Source organism: Mustela nivalis, assembly GCF_964662115.1.
Source record: "Mustela nivalis genome assembly, chromosome: 4".
NCBI classification, from domain to species: domain Eukaryota; kingdom Metazoa; phylum Chordata; class Mammalia; order Carnivora; family Mustelidae; genus Mustela; species Mustela nivalis.
The window spans coordinates 36,590,562-36,613,525 of NC_139023.1; the positions used below are offsets into that span (position 1 = coordinate 36,590,562).

The window sequence follows — 22,964 nt, forward strand, 5'->3', positions numbered from 1 at the left end:
AGTCTCCTATCTTCCCTTCCAAGCTCTTAAACCCCTCCTATATCCATATATGGGTATTCTAAAACTGCCACTGGAAAAGGGATCAGGGAAGAAGAACCTTCATGCTATTTTTAGTAATCTATGAAAATACTATCTATGAAAATACTCAACATCATTGATGGGTGTAGGTGACGGTGGTTAATAATAAACTTACAGACGTTCTTTATGGCTGCTAAAATAAGGAAGTTGTTCTCTGTTATTAGTATAGGCACTGGGCCGTATCGACCCATTGGCCATCATCAATATAGTGTCAGGAAGCTGATTTGTAATATGCCCCTAAATGCTTCAGTGAGGCTCCAAGTCAACAGCTTAAGACAAATATCTAAAACTCTTAGCAGCAGTAATCTAGATATCCCCCTGGGCCTATCAAAGGGCTTTTGCAGTGTATGCTGAGAAGTCAATGCAGATTATCACAGACAGCTCTGCGGAGAAAGTGACTGGGACCATGATATGGACTCAACTAATATCTACATAATCTCATTGAAAATAACAGATTTTCCTCAGTGATGTGGACTTAGATGTTTCCCCCAAATTCTGTTCCTTGGGTAGAATCTTGTTGGCCGATGAGCTAATAGACCATTCCACTGAAAACCAAACCAAGTGTGCCAGTCAGGGATAATCACTGCAGCACCAAGATTTAGACTCAACTGAAGATGGTGGGGGTAGGGGTGGGGGCGGGAACCATGACCTTCTGAATGACTTTTACTTTCCAAGAATTTGAACAAGTGCATTTTGGAGCATCTTCACATAATAGCATTATAGTTTCTTTGAGAAGATTTTAAAAATCTGAAATGAAGATGATGTGTTTCACTTAACACAAGCAGTTCTTTCTCACGTGTGATCAGGGGACACCCTTCTGGCATACTCTGGGTCATCATGGTAACAGTATCGAAGGGCAAAACATCTAATCTCAGTGCGCTGGGCTCATCTACTGACTTCGGTTCAAGCTGAATAGGAAGCCCAGCATCACCCATCTTTAGTAGAGGATCTGCTTAGAAACATAAGAGATATTGGCATTAGCACACGATTGCTTTCATTTTCTGGCCACATTAGGGATCAGACAAAGAACGTGTATAAAATCATAGAGGGGGTCTAGGAGAAGAAGAGGAAGAACTTGGAAATCCAGTATGCAGAAGACAGTCTAGCACTGTAATTATGGGAATGGGCTCTGGAGTCAGAATCTGGATTGGCCTGTTCAAAGCTGGGTCACCTCCAGTGAGCCATTTAACTTCTCAGTTTGCCAGTCATCAGATGGGGAACACAGTAGGTAATCTCGCAGGGTTCCTATTTTAAGATTGCGTGATTTAGGGGCACCTGCGTGGCTCAGTTGTTAAGCTGTCTACCTTCAGCTCAGGTCATGATCCCAGGGTCCTGGGTTCAAGCCCCACATTGGACTCCCTGCTCAGCAGGAAGCCTGCTTCTCCCTCTTCTACCCTCCCTGCTTGTGTTCCCTCTCTCACTGTGTCTCTGTCGAATAAATAAAATCTTAAAAAAAAAAAAAATTCAAGTGATTTATGGGGACCCGGGTGGCTCAGTTGGTTAACTGTCTGCCTTCAGCTCAGGTCATGATCCCAGGGTCCTGGGATCAAGCCCCACATCGGGCTCCCTGCTCAGCAGTGAGTCTGCTTGTCCCTCTCCTGCCCCTCTCCCTGCTCATACTCTCTCACATTCTCTCTCTCAAATAAATAAAATCCTTAAAAAAAAAAAAAAAAGACCACATTATTTAAACACAGTGATGGGTCTGGTAGAGTGGGTCTAGTAAGTAGAAAGTTCTTAAATGTTGACTGCTCTCATGTTCATGGTCATCTGTGAGAAGATTCTGGAACCACGGGCTGCTAGTTGTGTTTAGGTACTGTGAATAGAAATGAGCGATGTTCTGAGCATATCCGCCCTGGAGCCGTGTGGGAATCGGGGCACATCTCCGACACATGGTATGCTTCCTACTTGGGACACAGCTTTATCTGGGAGTGGGGAGAGGTCTGGAAGAAACATGAAGTGTTTAGAAAAAGCTAAGTTCTGGCAATGATGAGGAAGCCTTAGATGAGGCGACGTGGGCCCAAGTTTATACCATACGGTGAGCCTTGTACTGCTACTGATAATGACAGCTTTAGAAGCAAGCCTAGTTCAGAACTGATGCTTGGAATCACCTAGTTCTAAGTCCTGGTATCTTAAAGACTGCCCGAATCTTAGAGAACATCCCATTCAGTCACCTCATTTTACACATGTACTCCGGACTCAAGGCTGGAAGCACAAACTGGTCAGAGGACAAGAAAAAACAGATGGTCCCATACTTCAGATGACTCCTCCATACGCAAAACTGAACCCCCAAGGTGTCTTGGAAGTACAGGAAACAGTCTGTGTGCTTGAAGAGACTGAGCATGGTTCTAAGGCCTCAGTTATCCCTCAGCACCAAACTGCGAGCAGTACACTCTGCTAGTTATTAGCACACAAAGAGACAGAAAAGATCTTTGCTGTTGGTTAAAGGGCTCACCATCCATCATGCAGCATATATTTTATGAGCAGCTATTATGTGCCAAGTGCTGAATTCAACTTCAGGAATCTGGAAAGAATTTACAGTCTAGCAAGGGAAATATGTTATAAGAAACAAATAAGCATGGGGCACCTGGGTGGCTCAGTCAGTTAAGTATCTGCCTTTGGCTCAGGTCATGACCCCAGGGTCCTGGGTTCGAGCCCCACAACGGGCTCCCTACTCAGTGTGGAGTCTGCTTCTCCCTCTCCCTCTGCCTGCTGCTCTCCTTGCTTGTGCCCTTTCTCTCTGTGTTGAATAAAATCTTAAAAAAAATAAGTAGATGAATAGTCTAGTGTTAACACAACTGAAACACATTACCCACTATTGCATTAAGGAGCACCTAAGTAATCCTGGGAAGATTAAGAAAGGCTTATGGGCAAAGGTGAGCAGAGCAGATAATGGTGCTGGCGGAGTTCGGGACCACATTCCAGGGGGGAATGAAACCTGAAGGCAGGAATGCAGCCTCTTACACTGTCTCTCTTAGACACCCTCTTCTCTCCACGTGCACTGCCATTGCCCCGCCCATAACATTATCCTCTCCTCACCTGCATCCACCTGACACACTGGACATACAGAAGTCACATGATCTTGTTAGGACACAAATCCTAATCATATCACTCTCCTTACTTATAAAACTTTTCAAAGGTGCCCAATGCCCTCAGAATATTTAATAACATATTATAATCATGATGATGATAAAAAATATCAAACTTACATAGAGCTTCCTAGGTACCTGGTGTTAATCTACTTGCTTTATGGGTCTAATTGATCCCCATTATTTTTTTTGATCCCCATTATTTGTGGATTCCTTATTTGTTTGAATTCATCTAACTTGCTAAAATTTATCGGCAATCCACAAAGAAATATTCACTGTGCTTTTACAGCGACTCGCAGGCATGGGCCCAGTGGCAAAACATTTGAGTTGTCTGATGGGCATGTTTCTACTAAACTCAAACAAGGCGATGCTCCACCATCTTGTTTCAGTTCCTCATAGTAAAATCTTTCAGTGGGAAGACTTAGATGGGTCATGCTCATTTCACATGTTCTAGAACTGTGTCCTGAAACAACACAAGTAAAAAAGGAAATAAGGAAATTCTACTCAAATCCGAATGAAGCCAGAAAGAAATGGATTTAAGGGATTACTCAGTTTGCTGGCTTTAACGTTTCTGAATTAAAAGACAAAACAAAACAAAACAAAAAAACAACTGTCATGAAAGACCGAGTAATAGAAAATTTAATGGAAAACATAAAGAACAGAACCTTCTTCCCAAAGCATTAAGAAAATAGCTTACCTGTTGTGGAGATTGTCCATTAGGTTTCTCTCAAAGTTTAACTTCTCTTCCTGCAACAAGAAAAAAGTTGCAAATTGAGTCTGCAAGTTGTCTCCTGTTCACCGCCAAGTTACATCTTGGAAGTGATAGCAGACAGCACATCTCGAGGGGGTGCTAGGCAGCGATGTGGGGGAATGGCGTTCCTGGCCCAGGAAGACAAGTGGCCTGGGTCTACAGCCTAACTGCTGTCAATCAACAATCAATTAACAATCCACCCAATGTCAGTGTTTTTCTCTATAAAATAATGTTGTGCAAGTTAAAGGGCACGATGTGGAAGCAGTCTACCACGTGCTGGACACGCTGGGACTGTTCAATAACCGAAAATTATAGTCATTATTTAATAAACATCACATGACAACACACCTCTGCTGGGTGAAGCTTCAACTAAACAGAAAAATAATTCAAAGAATTTGCTTCCTAGAGACATATCAGTCAAAGTTTCAATGAATACATGTAAAATATTTTAATAAAATACATAATTAATAGCTTTGCTTAGTGAAACTAATGATACATAGAACTTGAGAAAGTAAAGCTAATGTTCAGATTTTTACCAACTTCTTGGTGATTATTAGAATAACTCACTTATATACAGACACAACTTTTTCAAGAAATGCTCTTAGCCCATTCCCAAGTAAATAACTTCTTGAGATCATGACTTCTGCCTCAGATTTGGCATGCAGTATAGGGAAAGTTATATCCTTTTGGTCACTCATTTTCATTTTCTTGTCAGTAATGTGTTTTCACTAAGTGTTGTTGCTTATTGTTGAATAATTTGTTAAAATTGAATACACTGCCCAAATGCCACATGATTCTATTCTTTTTTTTTTAAAGATTTTGTTTGTTTGTTTGTTTGTTTATTTATTTATTTATTTATTTATTTTGAGAGACGGAGAACATGAATAGGAGGAGAGGCAGAGGAAGCAGCAGATTCCCCACTGAGCAGGGAGGCCCAATGCAGGGCTTGAACCCAGGACCGTGGGATCATGACCTGAGCCTAAGGCAGATGCTTAACCAACTGAGACACCAGGCGCCCCATGATTCTATTATTCTTAGTTTTTATGACAATGTTCATAATTCAACTCAAATACTACTTGGTAAGGATGACATGAGAAAGGCAAGCCCTTGGGGAGCTAGCCATCTTGTTGTAGAGGCCAAGGAGACAAGAAGAGTTTACAAATCACTAAAATATTATGCAGGGTACAAATAATGCCATCAGAGGCACAGAGACAAAAGGGCTGGGGGTTTGTGTAACTGGGGCCAGCAGTACCTGAAGCAGGCATTCACTCAAATTTGAGAGACACCATGGTAGATGGAAACATAATGATGGTGAGATGTGGAAGGAAGGCCTTTCAGGTAGAGGGAACATGACAAAGAGGACACAGGAAAAAATGGAGTATTATTTAGTGAACAAATAATTGAATTCCTACTGTGTGCCAGGCACCAGGAAACTGCAGTGAATGGGAGTGTTGTGTGCCCTATAAAATGATAGTTCTACATGCAAAACAGGGAGAATTCTGGTTTGCTTGGTGTTTAAAGAGCTTGGACCTTGCCATGTGGTTGGTAGACTTGCCATGTGCCAAGTGCATTGTGGGAAACCAACTGGATGTGGAAGTTTGGAGTTATAGATGAGAACCTACTAAGAGTGGGGAATGGACCTTGAAGACAGAGCATTTACTCTTGGATCCACAGAATGAGGTGGAGCCAGCCATGTAAACAATAGCTCTCAACAAGGCATCCCATGGTTCAGAAGCCTTAAGTAGTTCTGCATTACCTACCAAGTCTTTCATGTCCTCAGCTCAGCATCCAGGGCCTTCTACAATATGGCACCACTGGCACTGCTAGATCATCTCTGCAACTTCTCCAGCTACTCCTATTTCTAATCCATCTGGATTTTTTGCTCTTTTTTAAAGATTGCTTATATTTTCCTGTTTCTGTGACTTTGTGCACATTATTTCTCCCAGTTAGTATGCCTCTATGCCCATTAATCTTGTGCAAAATTCTGATCCTTCAAACCTCATTGCACATACTACCTCCTCCATACAGGTTTTTTTTTTTTTTTTAAACCAATTAAAGGTAAGTACTCCATTCTTTTCATCTATATAGAGTCTTTAAATTCTTGCATGGCTCTGATCACTTTTTGTCTTTGGTTCTAGTGATTCACTTATGTAATGTGCCCTCCATTAGACTAAACTTTTAGTAGGAAGGGGTCATGGCTTCATCATTGAGTTATAAGTATCACTAAAAATTTTAAGATGCTTAATACCAATGTATTATAAAACAGTGTACATATTTAATCAAATCTAAGACATACATACATTCATTTGCCTTTTAACACTTCCTTTTTAAAATATTGATTTATTTATTTGAAAGAGAGTGAGAGCAAGGGAAGGGGTAGAGGGTGAGGGAGAAGCAGACTCCCCCTTGAGCAGGAACCTCAACCTGGGGCTCCATCCCAGGACCCTGAGATCATGACTTGAGCAAACATCAGTGTGGCTGTTTTACACACTGAGCAACCCTGAAGCCCCTGCCTTTTAACACTTCTGAAACAGAAATGCATCTTACAATCACTGGCACATCATGGCAAAATTGATGGCATTATTTTCTATTTTTATGGTATATAAGATAATAGTACCTGTTATAATCTATGACATCTAATATTCAATGAAATACAGTATTTTAATTATTGTTTGTTATCTCAGGAATATATTATGCATACACTTTACCAATCATATCCTATGTTAAATGAGTGTGTGTCTTGGAGTAAATTATATGAATATTTTATGAGTATAAGACATGGTCCATTTACCCAAGAAACTTCTAAGATGAAAACTAAGAATATCCAGAGATGAAGTAAGAATTTTATCACCTCTAAGCACTATATAAAGACCATGTATCAAAGCAAAAACAATAACCATAAACAAGACACTTCAAAGAAACTCTACTTTTCCCCCTAGAATGACTTTTTAAAAAAATTCTTTCAAAAGAAAATATTTAGGTACACCTGATTTGTTGGTGCCTTAGGTACATGACTAATTTATTTGCTGGGCAAGAGAGCATTGACATTACATTGGGCTGTACATGTGTGAGGACCCAAGGATTAGTAAAGCCAATCAGTTCCAGGTATCATGGGGGTTCAGAAGAAGCAAACCCAGTGTAGTTGAGATGCCAGGAAAGGCTTTATGGAAAAATAGGGGCATAAGAGGTGGTAGAAATGAGAAAGGACAGTTTTAGTAAAAGCAAAAGGATAGAAAAGAATATGACTTATACAAAGGACAATGGAAAGGCCCATTTTGTGGGTTTGGGATGGAAATGGCATATGTGGTGAAGTTATTGGGGCCCTTGAAAGTAGGCAAAGAAGACCAGATGTGACATGATTGGTGATCGAACAGCAAATGGCAGGATGGCAACAATGTATCAGAAAGTACCACCAGCTAGCAGCAAAAGGGGAAAATTACAAGAGTTATGTACAGACCGACTTACTAAGAGTTGATCCTTTGAATTAAGTGATGAGATAAAAAGAGCCTGATGTGTGGTGATATCAAAGAGAAATCCAAATCAAAGAGCAAATTTGGAAAACTATTTTTTCAAGCTTTCCTTGGTTTGTTTTTGAGTTAAGCATTGATTTCTATTGGCCCTGATTTCTCTTAGCAATTTGGTTTATATATACACTTATTATATACAGTGTCTTGGTAAAGTTATGTTGCCTCACTAACAGTTTTCTAATGCATAAAATAACAATTATGATAGTACTTTTTTCAGAGAGTAGTTAGGGTTAAGTGGAAGAACACAGCAGAGTACTGAGCACAGTGTTACACAAACTATAACTGTAATGTTAGCTATTACTTTTCATTCACTGTCACTGTCACCATCATCATCATCATCACCATCATTATCACCATCATCATTATCACCATCACCACCTTCATCACCACCTTCATCACTATCATCATCACCACCATCATTATCATCACAATCATCACCATCATCATCATCACCATCACCACCATTATCATCACAATCATCACCATCATCATCATCACCATCACCACCATCATTATCATCACAATCATCACCATCACCACCATCATTATCATCATAACCATCACCACCATTATCATCACAATCATCACCATCATCATTACCATCACCACCATCATTATCATCACAATCATCACCATCACCACCATCATTATCATCATAACCATCACCACCATTATCATCACAATCATCACCATCATCATCATTACCATCACCACCACCATTATCATCACAATCATCACCATCACCACCATCATTATCATCACAATCATCACCATCATCATCACCATCATCACCACCACCATCATCACTATCATCATCACCACCATTGTCCTTATCACCACCATCACCACCATCATCACCAACAACACCACCATCATCATCCTCACAATCATCATCACAATCATCATCATCACCATCATCATCATCTCACCACCATCATCACCATCATCATAACCATCATCATTATCATCATCATCCACCAGCCAGTTTCTGTTTTTCTCCCTGCCACTCACTGGAAGTTCCCTGAGTCCAGTGATCACATCTCACTATCTTTGTTTCTTCAAAAAGAAATACAAAGTAGGACTTCCACAAATATGTGCTGAGTTTTATGAAAAATAAAAAGCCAGATCTCCATGACAGAAGGGATCTGTGGGACAAAAGATGGAATTATTGAAATTACTCCTATTCTTGGAGGCCGACAAATGGGAAGAATGTTGTTTCCACAAGTAGTGCAGGTGGAAGGAGAAGCCCATGTGTAGTATTTGAGAGAACCTGAGTTCAGCATTTAGCCAACTGAGTCGGAGTGAGGGGTGGGGAGAGAGTAAGAAAAAGGTGCAGGCGGAACCAGTGCAGCTGGCTACCTTCCATGACAAAACAAGAAGAGGCACACATATGCTCCCAGAGAGAGCAAAAGTCGATAAAAACAGAAAGCCCGTGGATGTGATGTAACTGACCCAGCAAGTCAGCAGTGTGGAAAGCCAAGAACCAGCCCAATTTAGCAGACTCCTTCAAGGCTTTAGACAGTAGGGACAGAGGGGAAGGCGAGAATCAGGATGATTTGGAAGGTGAGTAAGAAGCAGTTAGGTTCCTAAATCTCTTTCTGCCCGCCCAGCTTTTGGGGTGGTTGCCACTCTCTATCTCACCCAAAGAATGAAAGTCTATTTATTTATTTATTTTCATTAAAAAATTTTTTAAAAAAGATTTTATTTATTTGACAGAGAGAGAGAGAGAAAATGAACAAGCAGGGCGAGCAGCAGGCAGAGGGAGAGAGAAAAGCAGGCTACTTGCTGAGCAGGGAGCCTGATTCAGGACTTGATCCCAGGACCCCAGCATCATGACCTGAACCAAAAGCAGTTACTTAACTGAGCCACTCAGGCACCCCAAACAATGTAAGTTTAGTGTCCAGAAAGGGTGAAGCAGGGTTTCTGGACTAGGAACATTGCAGAGAACACACAGCAGCAGGCAGGGGTGCTAAATCTAAACCTGGGAGTTAAGTCAATGTATGCACATGCAGTAGCACCGAGAGCCTCAGCCTGCTCCCCTTCTTGGCTCTGGGAATGCTGGCGCTCACCCTCCAGCTGTGCTCCAGACATCTGAGGAAAGTCGCGAATAGGAAAGACAGACTGAAAGTACCCAAGCAACCAATGAACCAACAAAAAACCACTTAAGACAAGAAGTAAGGAGAAGAAAACTAATTGAAAATTAAAACAACAGGGGCACCTGGGTGGCTCAGTCGGGTAAGCATCCAACTCTTGATTTTGGTTCAGGTCATGATGTCAGGGTGCTGAGACTGAGCCCTGTGACATGGGGTTTTGCACTCAGCAGAGTCTGCCTGAGACTCTCTCCCTCTTCCTCTCCCACTCCCCCCCCACACCCTCTCTTTCTCTCTCTCAAATGAATAAATAAATCTTAAAAAAATAAAAGATAACAAAGATGAATATTTCAATAGAGAGTCTGGAAGAAAAAGATAAGGAAATCTCATATAAAGTAGCAAAACAGATAAAGACAGAAAATCAAATAGAAAAGATGAAAGAAAATTAGAAGACCAGTCTAGGAAGTCCAATATCCAAGTAATAAGAGCTCCAAAAAGAAAGAACAAATAAAAGGAGGGGAGGAATTCATCAACAAAGTAATTTGAGAAAACATCACATAACTGAAGGACATGAGTTTCTAGATGAAAGCAATCACCAAGTGCCCAACACAATCAATAAAAACAGACTAATCACCATGACACACCGTTGTGGTATTTTAGAACTGGGATCCTATACAGACTTCTAGAAAGAGAAAATCAGATCATATGCAAAGAGTTGGGGATCAAAATGGTTTTAGAGAATGGTTTTAGATTCCTTAAACACACACACACACACACACACACACACACACCCCATTCTAAACCAGGACAAATGACAATTAAGTGAGAGGGTAGGATAAAGACATTTTCAGATAGGAAAGGTCTCAAAAAATTTACCATTCACACTCCTTCCCCTTCTGGGAATGAAGCTACTGGAAAAGGACAAATGAAGGAGTAAACCAAGACAGGAAGGGAAGGGATATAGGAAACGGGACATTAAACACAGGAAAGGGACAAAAGTGTCCCTCAGGACGACAGTGGCTGAGGTCCCAGAATACCAGCAGTGGACACAGCCTCAAGGACAGCTCGTTCAGACTGGACAAGGCAAGAAGGCTCTGGGCAGTTTTCTTTTAAGAGAGGAAATCGATAGAATCACTTAAGGAACCCAAGGAGACAGATACATACAGTAAGAAAAGAATCCGGGGGTTGAATCAGTCAAGTAGGCAGAATACTGAACAAATGAAAACGTGAGCCATTTGTGACCCCAGAGGAAAAGCTATGTGGGAAGGGAATTACAATTCTCTCCCTGGGATGGCACCTCACAGCTTTTACAGACTTCTAATAGGTATTCACCAAACTAAAGCTGGAGGAGGTACCCAGCGGGGCCTGGGAACGTTTCTTAGGTGGAATGGGGCAGGGGACCGAAGCTGAATCAACTTCCATAATGGGAGATAATGTCTAAAATGGAAAAGAAAGCCAAGATATGGTACCAGAAGCATTCAGTTAGAGAAACAGAGGCGAATTCCCCCCCCCCCCCCCCCCCCCCCGCAAAAGAGAGTTTTCCTTAGAAGAAAGACAAATGTGCTCACAAGTGAGCCGTCTGGGCTTCAGTTGAAGATGTGGGACTCAATCTAGTCCTGAGAGCAGAATCTCAAAGACAGGGTAAGCTGGTAGCAAGCGGTTAACAACGATGCTTTTGAGAAAGTCGAGTCATGTCCATTTACTTAGCCTATATTAATTATTCAACATCTAGTACTGTGGGCCAGGCCATGTGCTAGTAGATGACCATAGCCGACTGAGTAAGACATAAAGCTTCTAACCTAATGAGGTGGGCAAAACGTAAGTGATTACGATCCAGTGATATGCTAGAGCATGAAGTATTATGAAAATGTGGGGACCAGCAATCAAACCTTCAGAATATTCTAGAGCAGTGTGTACAAATATGGGAACTATTGGCCACATGTGGCTAATTTAATCACTTAAAATTAAATACACTAAAAGTTCAACTCCTCAGTTACACCAGCTCAAGTGCTCAAAAGCTAACATATTGGGCAGTGTAGACAGAAAACGTGTTCCTCATGGATGGTGCTGATCTAGAGGTTCTAAATGGTGATTTTTACGGTGTTTTCAAGTACATTAAACCCCTGAAGGGATCACAGTCCATGGATCTATTAGTAAATAAAGCTTTCCAGAGCTTGATATTTAACCAGCTAAGTTATCTGAACATGCAAAGGAATTTTTACTCTGTTAGAGGTTGAGTTTTCAACTGGAACCACTCAGGGAGCCAGTAAAGTGTGTTTCTTACATCTCCTGATCCTGCCTGATCACGCACAGATTTTGGGAACAAATGCTGCTGGTGACCACACTCTGTGAGTCTTTGGGAACACACTTTTGCGTAGTAGAAGAAGGGGAAAGTTCTGGAGAACACAGAAACTCCCAGTTTGAATTCTGGCACCACTACTTGTTAGCTCTGTGGCCTTGAACAAATCTTTCAAACTCTCGGGGCCTTTGTGCTTTTTCAGATGTGAGGAGCATAGGGAAAGCGTGGGTCTGGATAAGCATGTGGTAGAAGCACAAAGATGGCAGCCGCCAGTCTTCTCACTGTTCTTAATCTCCATCCGGCAATAAGCAGGCTGCTGAAGACATTGGAGGAGAGGTCTCGTTCTCCACATTTCACTGCATCACTACCCTGGTTTCTGGCTTTTGTTAAAGGATCCATCATTGACCAGGAATAGAAGCACCTATAACAGGAAGAAGATTTTCTGTTCGAAGCAGGGCAAAGAGAGGAAGGGAGAAGGGCACTGACATTTATCGAAAGCCCAGGACATACCAGACCCAGTGGCACTTACTGTTTGTCCTTCTATAAATCCTCCCAAGGTCTAGGAGAAGTGGAAGGATGTGAGGAAGTGGCTGGAGGGCAAGGCTTGGGGGGTGTTGGAAAGGCAGCCTGGTGGGATGGACCGCAGTTCCGTGGGGTGGGAATGAATGCTCCACGTGATGAGACCAGCAAGCAGTTCATAGTAATGGGGTGGGGGGCAGCGTGCTGGACTCCCTGGTGGGCCCAGAGCAGAGGTGGCAAGTAGAGGCAGCTGAGGTGAGCTGGGCCCGCCCAGCCTGTCTCTCAGCCTCAGCTGCAGACCCAAGACCAAGACCGCTCTTTGCTCAGAGTTTATACAACCCAGCGGGCAGTCCACCCCTGTTATCTTCTTTAACTTCCATGAGGAGAAAGACAAAGTTTCTTTCCAAGTGGAGTTAAATTCTAAATCTGATAAGCCTGAGTTGGCACCAACACCGGTTGCCAGAATTAACTTTTCCTGGTAATTTGTAAGTGCATTCAGGCCTGTTTTTGGGTTTTCTTTTAAGGGTTTTCCCCACCCCCACCCCCACGCAGGGCCAATATCTGAATAGAAAGAAAAGATCTCCAGCTGGGCTCCTTTCTTCGAACAGGCTTTGCAAGCTTTGCAACATCTTCCTTGGATGCTATTCAGCTGGGGGCCTTCCCTGTGTTCCAGAGGAATTTCTGCGTCCTCACACAGGGGCCCTTTGTTGTCTGAGGTTATGAGAAGTTAACCAGGACTTCGCACAAGGAAATATCTTTTCATTGTGTGAAGCAGTGATCAAAGAGGAATATTTAAATCAAAAACAGAACCCCCCCAAGCCCCCAAAAAACAAAAAACAAAGGAAAAAGAAAACAAAAACAAAAAAATCCAAAACAAAAAAGCAAAAAAAAAAAAACTCCACCCCATACCAAAAACATGATTTATATCTAAAATCGCTACAGAAAAAAGGAAGATCCAAGTTACCTCAGTAAAGCACAATCATCTACAGTATAGAGTGTAAAATTAACTCATCTATTTGATGGATTGTAAACTTAGTGCTGGGTACAAATTCTAAGTACTATTTTTAAGTATAAAAACTTTTTTTTTTTTCCTTTTGCATCTGTTCTGCTCACAAATATCTCCAATCTTTTCCAAATGCTTAAAGAAGTTTTTCATTAAAAAATGATATGCACTTTCGGATGTATACATATTCATATAATGTGCATATATAAAGATAGATATGACGATACACAGACATAGAAGCACACAAAATTTGGTAAAAGAGTGCAAAAAATCATCAGCAATAATCATAGCAACCTAACCCTGCGTTATGTGTTCATTTTCTCCCCCAGGATTTTAGTTCATGTCCATTTACATACTGATTTTTATACAATATGTAAATAACTTCACGCCCTGCTTTTTTTCACTGAACATTTTGTTTCTAGCCTTTCCCATGACACCCCATAAGGTCCATAATGATTGTTTTAAATGGTGCAAATCATTCCGAGGGTGACCCTCAGCCGGTTAATTTACCATTCTTTTTCCAAACTTAACATTTCTGGAACTTTCCATTTTTGGTAAAGTCACCCTCCTTCCAAACCTTCCAAGTTTCAAGTCTACAGCGCTGACTATAAACGTGACAAAATTATAATGTGTGAGATGATTTTGATTTTCCTTGCCTTTCCTGTTTAAAATTTTCTTCTGATGCGAAGCAAAGATGAGCCCACAGGACCCAGCCCTCAGAGGGCAGCCAGGAAACTGTCTCCATCATGAGCCCGGAAATGCTGGCTCCACAAGGCATCACTACTACTAATTCAGATTCAGAAGTCCAGGAAAAGAGCGGAAATCCTCCTTTTCCCCACAGTGAAAGACGCTGCACTCAACAGACCCCGGGAGCCTCACTCCCACTAAATTCATCTCTTCTTTCTCCGCACACGAGCTCTTCCCAGAGGAGGCAGGCAGGTGTGGCTCACAGTGGGCCTGCACATCTCTAGGTTGGCCCTCTGGAGATTGTGTTTGCTATCTGTCAAGTCCTATTCCGTCTCAATTTTCTCACATTTGTGGCATCAGGGATTTGTCTCAGATGTGCAAACCGTCTCACACACGTTCACTTACGAAGGGCAGGTGAGGGGAGCAGCGGAGGATGTTGGAAGCAGAGCCCCGGGGCCAAGTCACCTCAGCCTAGTGCTGTGGGCTCCTCGGGGAACCAGAGCTCACGGGAAGGTGTCGCCACAACTCTCCTCCCTGGGCCCTGACAGGCAGCGTTTGAAATCCGCGGATTTTCAACCCCCAGACTTGGGGCTCTGGACGGATCTGACGCACGAAGGCGCGCGTCCCCGCGCATGCGCACGCTGAGGTACTGCCGCCATGCGACGCTCGAGCGTCCATTACGCGTCTGATGCGGTACACCCACTACCTCAGTTTCTCCGCAGCAGCTCTGGGAACTAGGTATTACGAGCTCCGTTTTATGACTAGCAAACTCAACTAACTCACGTCAGGTTTCGCAACCAGCACGTGGTGAGGCAAGGATTCAGTTTAAGCTTTTCTCGTTGACGCCATGGAGTCTTCCGCATGACGGCATGTATGAACCAAGCCTCGTACTAGGGGCACAGGCGGGGAATATGGGATACAGGAGCCCCATTTATTTGGGTTTCCCATTCCTGAAGGGCCTTGGATGTAGACGCTTGACTAGTATCTCCAAGTACATGCCCAGAACTACATGCACAGGGTTGAGAGAAGACACTACTCACCACACCGCTTCGAACTTCAGTCTCATTTTTCCATAATGGATCACCTGTAGTTCCCTATGAACTAATACTTTATCTTAGGAATAGGAAAATTCTATCACCTCGATGCATGTGTGCAAAATCGCACATTTGTACATTAAGCATTTAAAATATTAATTTTTCTAATCCTGTTTTGTCATTATTTTACTACTTTAATATATTGGGAGCCTCCGAAACAACAAAAAAGGAATCCAGGTCTCTTGCAACGTCTGAGAGACCCTACCCTTATCCTACAGTTCTGGAAAAACCAGGCTGTATGTTCACCATGAAGTATAATGCAAAAGTAAATCTTAGAGACAGCTTTCTAAGCAGTTACTTTAAGGGAAATTCTTGGGGGTGGGGGTCACCTCCCACCTCTAGTACAGACTCCACTATTTGTAATTCCTTAAGTATCTGTATTTTAAGAGCCTCAAGAGCTGATCTCTTATGGATGACACGCTTTAAATGGCACAGGTAAGCAATCAATTACCAGTAGTTATTATGATGCTACTGGTCCTCCAGCTTCTGGGCCTTTCCTTTCTCATGTAGGCAGGCGAGAACCCTGCTGCCCAGAGTCCATTACTCTCTGCCCCAAAGCTGGCCTGTCAAACTATGAGTCCCTGAGACCACCTGCTTTAATGGGAGGAACTTGAACACGTCACTGGAGTCTTGCCTTAAATGTCTTCCATTCTAGAGCGAGATTTGTGAAGGATTTTGACACTCTGGTTAAGCTATTGGTTTTAGCAGAGACAAAGAGAGAGAAAACAAATGAATGGCTATGAATAAAGATTAAAGATAAAATCACAGCATTTGTGGGGTGAGAAGTCCCTGAGAAAATATTCATCTCACCCACATGTATTATAGATTGGGAGCTGAAGCCCCGAGAAGTTAAGCGACCACCAGTATTAGTTTTGCTAAACCATGCTGCTGTCCCTGTAGAGATCTGGAGCAGGATAAGACCACCTTTTGTTGGCAAATAAAATTTTATTGGAAGACAGCTATGCCCATTCATTTACGAGGTGTCTAGGGCTGCTTTGAGCTACATAGCAGAGCGCTGATATCTGCAACAGACGTTATTTGACCTGCAAAGCCTAACCATATTTATTATCTAGTCCCCTACAGAAAAAGACTCCAGCCCTACAGGACAAACCAAGTCTGTGAGGTGGAACCAAAGGACTCCCACAACCAGGGAGTGAACTTGGAATTGGATCTTTGGAGTCTTGCCACCAGGCACCTGAGCAAGCTTGGCTACAGATTCTCCAGCTCCAGTCTGGCCCAGAGATGGCCACAGCCCTGTCCCACAGCTTGCCTACAGCCTCATGACAGACCTTGAGCCAGAGATGCCCCGTTAAGTGGTGCCTGGGTTCCTGACCCACGGAGACTGTGAAATAAGAAATGTTTCTTGTTTTAAGGTGCTGATTTTGGGGCAGTTTGTTACACAGCAATAAACTAATACAACTGCATCTTTTTGGCGGGGCTCACCATTTCAAGGTGAGTGAAATTCTATCTCCAAGGTCAAAGTCTCATTGTGATCTGCTCTGTGGGGACTTTTGGACCCTTTGTCCCCAACTCCAAATGGAACCACATCAATGCATTGTGCCAACTGCTCACTCCAAGTCTGTCCCATAGCCATGTGGTCAGAATCTGATTTAGGGCCTAGTAATTTTAATAAAATAATAATACATGTTTATTGAATCCTGACTATGTGTCAAGCACTTTATTTACATTATCTCATTTTACCCTTATAACAATTCTAGGAGGTAGTACTATTTTAAAGCCCATTTAATAATAATGGAAAAAGCAAAGTTAAAGAGGTTAAGGAACTGTCCTTATACTATCTGGCCAGCAAGTGACAGCACCAGGACTCAAGCTCTGACTGACCCTGAAGCTGCCACACTCTACTGCTTGGGGACCAGAGTCCCAGGATATGTGGCTCCAGTCTTGGCACTGCCATGTTTAACTGTGGACTCGGCAAAGTCACTCATGGAGAAGAAACCAGTTTCCTCACCCATAAAGCCGTGAAGAAGATGATGATGATGCCTCTTTCCTATTTCCCAGGGCTATTGTGAGAAAAAGCACATGTCCTAAAAGAGTGATTTTCAGCTCATGGTACATGTGGAATCAAAACAAAGTGATTTACTGATCTGACTAAATACCCCTTAGCTGTGGCAGGCCTGAAAGAAGATGAGAAAACAAACAGAGGTGGACAGAGGTCAGAGGCTACTTAAGAGAAGAGAGCCTGAGGGAAGGGAAAATGTTCACTGAAATCCATTTCCTACCTCTTTTCTACTTCCTATTTTTCCCTCTTCTGTTCTCAGCATCACTGCAGCTCCCCACTCCATCTGCAGAAATCCCCCAAACAATGATGTTACCCAGGTCAATGAGAAGAAATCCTCAAAATTATTAAAAAATATCTCATACTTTTATACTGTGGGAGTTGTTGTTTGTTTGTTAAGATTTTTATTTATTTGTCAGAGAGGGAGAGAGAGAAGAAGCACACAAGCAGGGGGAGTGGCAGGCTCCCTGCTGGGCAGAGTGCGCCCCCCCCCCCCCCGTCACAATGTGGGACTCAATCTCAGGACCCCAGGACCATAACTGGAGCCAAAGACAGACGCTTACCCGACCGAGCCACACAGGTCCCATCCACTGTGGGCGTTTTACTAAGACTGCTTCTGAGCTCTCTCTTTCCTGGAAAGCCCTCCTTATATTATCTGTGACTTCTCACTCCATCTCAGCCTCTTCCAAAAAGGAAAGCATCCTGGATCCCTCCAGGCCAGATTAGATGCTCTGGTTTTCAACTCTCACTGCAGGGTCTGCGCCTCTCACACAAGACTGAGTTTTTCATAACTGAATCCTCGGTATGTGGAAGAGTGTCTGACATACGACAGGCATTCGACTGGTTTTAGGTGAATAAAGGAACAGATTTTCACTAGCTTCTTGGCCATTCTATGCTAGAACGCAAATTCCGTAAGGTAGGAGGTACTCAATAAATATTTGTTAAATGACTGACCCTAAAAGTCTGGCCTCATCCTATTAGATTCAGGATAGTATGGTCAGATCAAAGAAAGTAGAGTCCAGAGACGGGCTTCAAGGTTAGGAAGACATCTGGCTCTGGTCAAGGCCCCAACTGTGGCCACACTAGAACAGAATCTTCCTGGACATGGGCTCTTGTGACTTAAATTCTTCATGAATCCTATCATTAGCAGGGTTCATTCATCCTCTAGGACAAGTATTATCTATTAATTATGTATCTATGTACATATATAGGTACCTATCTATTATCTATTATACTATCTAGTTGTATCTATCTGTCTAGACTACAGGCAATAAATTTACGTTTCTTGGAGCAGTGAGTTTCAAAAGTTAACAAACAGGCAAAAAGATTGTTATTTCTATATGTACTCCTTATTTCATCTTGATTCCTCCAATGTCACCAAAACCAACCAACAAACCAACAAACATCCATATTGCTTCAACCAAGAAAATCCCAAAAGACAAAACTTTGCCAGGGGTTTTTTTCAGCATCATTTCTGATGAATTAGGTAAAACAGACATCTCAAGAAAATAAAGAACCTGATGTATTCTTAATAAAAGCAGAAAAAAAAATCCTGCCTAATAATCACCAGGAAAATGTGCACTGTAAGTATTTCCCACGATTGCTCTGCATTCTACCTACTTTTCTAAGGGAACCAAGAACTCTGCAGATAGGATCTGCCTCCATTAAGATGACTCTTCAAATGTAAGCCATATTTATATTGACCAGTTATTTTTATACCTTCTATTTCAGCATTCCTAATCCTATATAAAAAATTTTCCACAAAACATTGGAAGGGTCCCTAGTTGTTGTTTTTGTTTTTTTAAGTTTCCTTCCTTCTTTTTCTCCTTTCTACCTACCTACCTTCCTTCATTTTTTTTCATTAACAAACATTAGATGTTCATAATAGTAAGGTGAAAAGGATGATAATTCTCAAAATTGTGGATATTACAGTTTGCTCAAAGAATATATGGTTTGACCAAAGAATATCTGCTTATTCATTAGCTGAAATTGACAGGACAGGACCACCTTCTATAGTGTGGAATGTAATACAGAATCCCACTTTGTGGAAACGGTCTAAAACCAATTAAAGTAGATTTAAGTAACTGAGAATATAAAAATATGCGTGACAATCCATAGATTTCTAGAGTATTTCTAGAGAGTGGTACAAGGTAGAAGTAAAACAAAACCAGAAACTGAGAAGCTCTTACCCTACCTTGAATTCACTCAACTATGTAAATGTGAGACTGGCTTCAATTCTCATTTTTGCCATCCTTAATGTTTCCATAGTGTGATACACCACCATGCAATGTATATTGACTCACCGTCTCTGGGGGTAAAAATCCTACTGTGTAAGCCAGAGATAGCTGGAAATGGATCTACAATCTTCACTAGCCAAAACCAGGTATGTACACTCAGCAACAAAATACATGACACTTCAGGAGACACTTATCTGTGACCTGGTGGGGGGTAGTTTAAAGAATTCCTGATAATCTTCCCTTTTGCTCATAGATAGATGCAGAACATTCAATACCAGAAGGAGTCAGCATGTTTGTTAGCTTCTCTTTTTTAACAGCAGTATAAAAAGCTGTGTAACTATTTCAGTTATATCCATAAGGGTATCAGTGTTCCGGGGGAAGGCCTGAATTTTGCTCTGCGGTTCTGACAGGTGCCAAGTTTGCAGACCAGTGATGCCCCACAGGCAAGTATTTAACAACTGGTTCTATAGGAAAACGTGTTTATCATTAAAAAAAAAAAAAAAAAAAGGATGTGTGCAACACAGTTTGTAAATAATAATAAAACAATACTCCCTGTTATAAATTCTATGTAGGCCATTGGCTATCACAGAATGCTTTAACGGAGCTTTGACAGATTCTTTTTTTTTTTTTTTTTTAAGATTTTATTTATTAATTAGAGTGCATGAGAAAGAAAGAGAGGCAGAGAGAGCAGGGGCAGAGGGAGAGGGAGAAGCAGCCTCCCTGCTGAGCAGGGAGCCCTATTCGGAACTCCATCCCAGGACCCTGGGATCATGACCTGAGCTGAAGGCAGATGCTTATTAATGACTGAGCCACCCAGGTGCCCCCTGCCAGACTCTTCTATCAGTATTTAACTTATGGTTATGACTGACAAGTATAGCTCTAATATGAATGTTAGTTGATAGAATTATTTAAATTGACAACTTAGACAAAAGTGAAACAAGGAACACATGTGTGGGAATGCCACTTGTTTGTCAATGGCACGAGCAAATTCTTTTCTGAATCACATAGTAGTTTTTGAATATTGGATGAAAAATGTCTTTAGTATTTTTTTGTGTTATTCCCATGTAATACCTACAAACTCAGCAAAGTTCCACATTTTATTTGAGTATAGAAGTTAGGAAGACTCATTTTTCTCCTGTGACATCAACACAGGTAGCAGCTGTTTGGGACCCTCCTGTTTAGATAAAAGATAAACTCTTTTAAAGAGTTTTTGATAACTTTGAAAAATATGGTGCCCTAGAACATATATGGTGACTTCCGAGAATCCAGCCTCTTTAGTTCCTTTCTTTACCTCTTTATTTCTCCCCTTGAAGCAGACCTTCAAAAAGCAAAGGGAAACAATACAATATATAAAAAGGCTTACATTACTTTTTAAATATATGGATTCAGGTGTGGTAATACCTATTTTACAGGTTGGTTGTATTCAATGAACTAAAGGATTTAGTGCGTGAAGTGCTTGTAGCACATCTGGGCACCGTGGGTGGGAAACACCTATGGCAGCTGTTGGATGTAGCACACTGTTCTCTTCCCTCCTTTCAAAATCAACTTAAGGTCAATGGCGGGGAGGAGGCAGGCTTTGGGGGGCAGGGCACAGATAAAACACCTACGAAGAGGTCAGCTTCCTCCTGTCTTCTACATGGTTGGGTAAGCAGGTTGAATTGGCTCCATATTTTTTTTTTTTCCTCTTGAAGACAGTATTGTCTTCCAAGAATAAAAAGAACAGTCCCACTTGTGATAGTTATTAACCAGATCAAATCTCAAGGAAGTCAGAGATTCTAAAATCTCACTTGTCCTGTTACTTATGTACAGTTATAAACCCGATTCTTTATTCTGGATTTCAGGGACATGTAGGACTAATTGACAAGTCACAGGCGATGTCAGCAAAAATGAAACGTTTTGAGCGCCGCAGGTATCAGAGAGTCACCTGGAGTCAGCATTGCCTTCAGTATACGATATTTATGGTATCAGTAATATATGGTCATATGGTTGGGAAGGAAATACATAGGAAGTGACACATATGAGTCTCAAAGCTAGAAATAATAAAAAAGAATTAAAAAGATTACTCTAAAGTTTCTAGATTTATTTATTTATTTTTTAAAAAGATTTTATTTATTTATTTGGCAGAGATCACAAGTAGGCAGAGAGGCAGGCAGAGGCAGGGGGCGGGAGGCGGGGGAGCAGGATCCCCGCTGAGCAGAGAGCCCCATGTGGGGCTCGATCCCAGGACTCTGAGATCATGACCTGAGCTGAAGGCAGAGGCTAAACCCACTGAGCCACCGAGGTGTCCCAAGTTTCTAGATTTATAATAAATATATTTATGTGGCATGTTACTGAAGACAGTTTGATAATGGGTTTCTGGGGGAAATCAGAGAATTTAGCCTAGAAACATTTTAAGGTATAAGGTTTTCAGGTAACATATTGTTAGGTTAGTTTACTCAAACTCAGATTTCCACTTGAGCTGTTAAGTTGTCCCATTTCATTAAAAACTCAAGCTAGGTTCCTGCAGAGAAAACATTCTAAATGGAAAAAATTTTTCACAATATGATAAATCAAATATGTTAGTATTAAAATCTCAAGCCATGAGCACTGAACCAGATTACCTACACTGAATTTTTGAAATTAATAATACTAAAATGAGTGTGTGTACGTGTGTATATTTCTATGTGCAAACTTCAACTGGAACCAAGTAGGAAGTTTTCTCTCCTGATGGAGTTTACGTAATGTACACTCGGGCTAAAACTGTTCATGAGAACAGTTCCTTCAACTACGGTATTTTTAAAATTGAATACGTACTGCTGTATGGTTTTATGTGACTTTGGAAGGAATGCAAAGACATTTATGGGATCAGTCTTTCTAATTCAATTTCAAATTCTTCCTTCCCCAAAGTAATGGGCTGCTTTCCTGCGTAGGAGAACGCTTCAGTGAAGCAATATGGGCTTCTTCCCCTCTTGGAGCACTTGCAAGACACGTTTTTTTTTTTTTTTTCCTGAAGCATTTTCTTGCCTCGTGGGACTTCTGACCTCATCAGACCTATAGAGGGCTGTCCTGCTGATTCTTCTCCTTTCTTTGCACAAGTTTAATGGCAAGGCTAAAATCCCATCAGGCCCTTAGGACTTGTCACACCTTGTGCAATGGTTAAAAACCAAACAGAAAATCCAGTCCTGAGCCCTCTCGGCCAGGGTGTGACTTCAGGTTGAGGGCTGGGCTCAGGGCTATTGTGTAACAAAACCAAACACTCAGCACTCACTGAGGCCAGGTGTGGTGATTACATATTAAATAGAAGGATGTAGATGCCGCCCCTTGCTGGGGACAGGAGTGAAAACAAGAAATCCCTTTAGTCAACAACGCTCTTTGGGGTCAAATATTACAGTGCCTTTTAACTTAGCATTCAAGCAGTACCTGTTATAAAGGCAAACCGAGTCCTAACTTCAGTCTCCCTAGGGTCAATGATCGACCTGATTCAATTTGGTGGAGAAGGACAAGCTCAGTCAAAAAAATTCTGAAGTGAAACCAAATAGTACCATTTACATTTAGATATTACAATTCATATGTTATGCTTATCGCCTGATGAAGCTT

At 41.7% G+C, this 22,964-nt stretch overlaps 1 protein-coding gene across 3 annotated transcripts in view; it reads right to left on the bottom strand.

Moving 5' to 3' along the window:
• The window catches only part of PGCKA1 (PDCD10 and GCKIII kinases associated 1), an 87,730-nt gene that overhangs the window by 15,363 nt on the left and 49,403 nt on the right, over positions 1-22,964 (bottom strand). For all 3 annotated transcript variants that reach the window (XM_082728928.1, XM_082728926.1, XM_082728927.1), the window contains exon 2: positions 3,862-3,911. The gene's annotated coding sequence lies outside the window, so the exon portion shown is untranslated. The remainder of the gene's footprint in view (positions 1-3,861; positions 3,912-22,964) is intronic.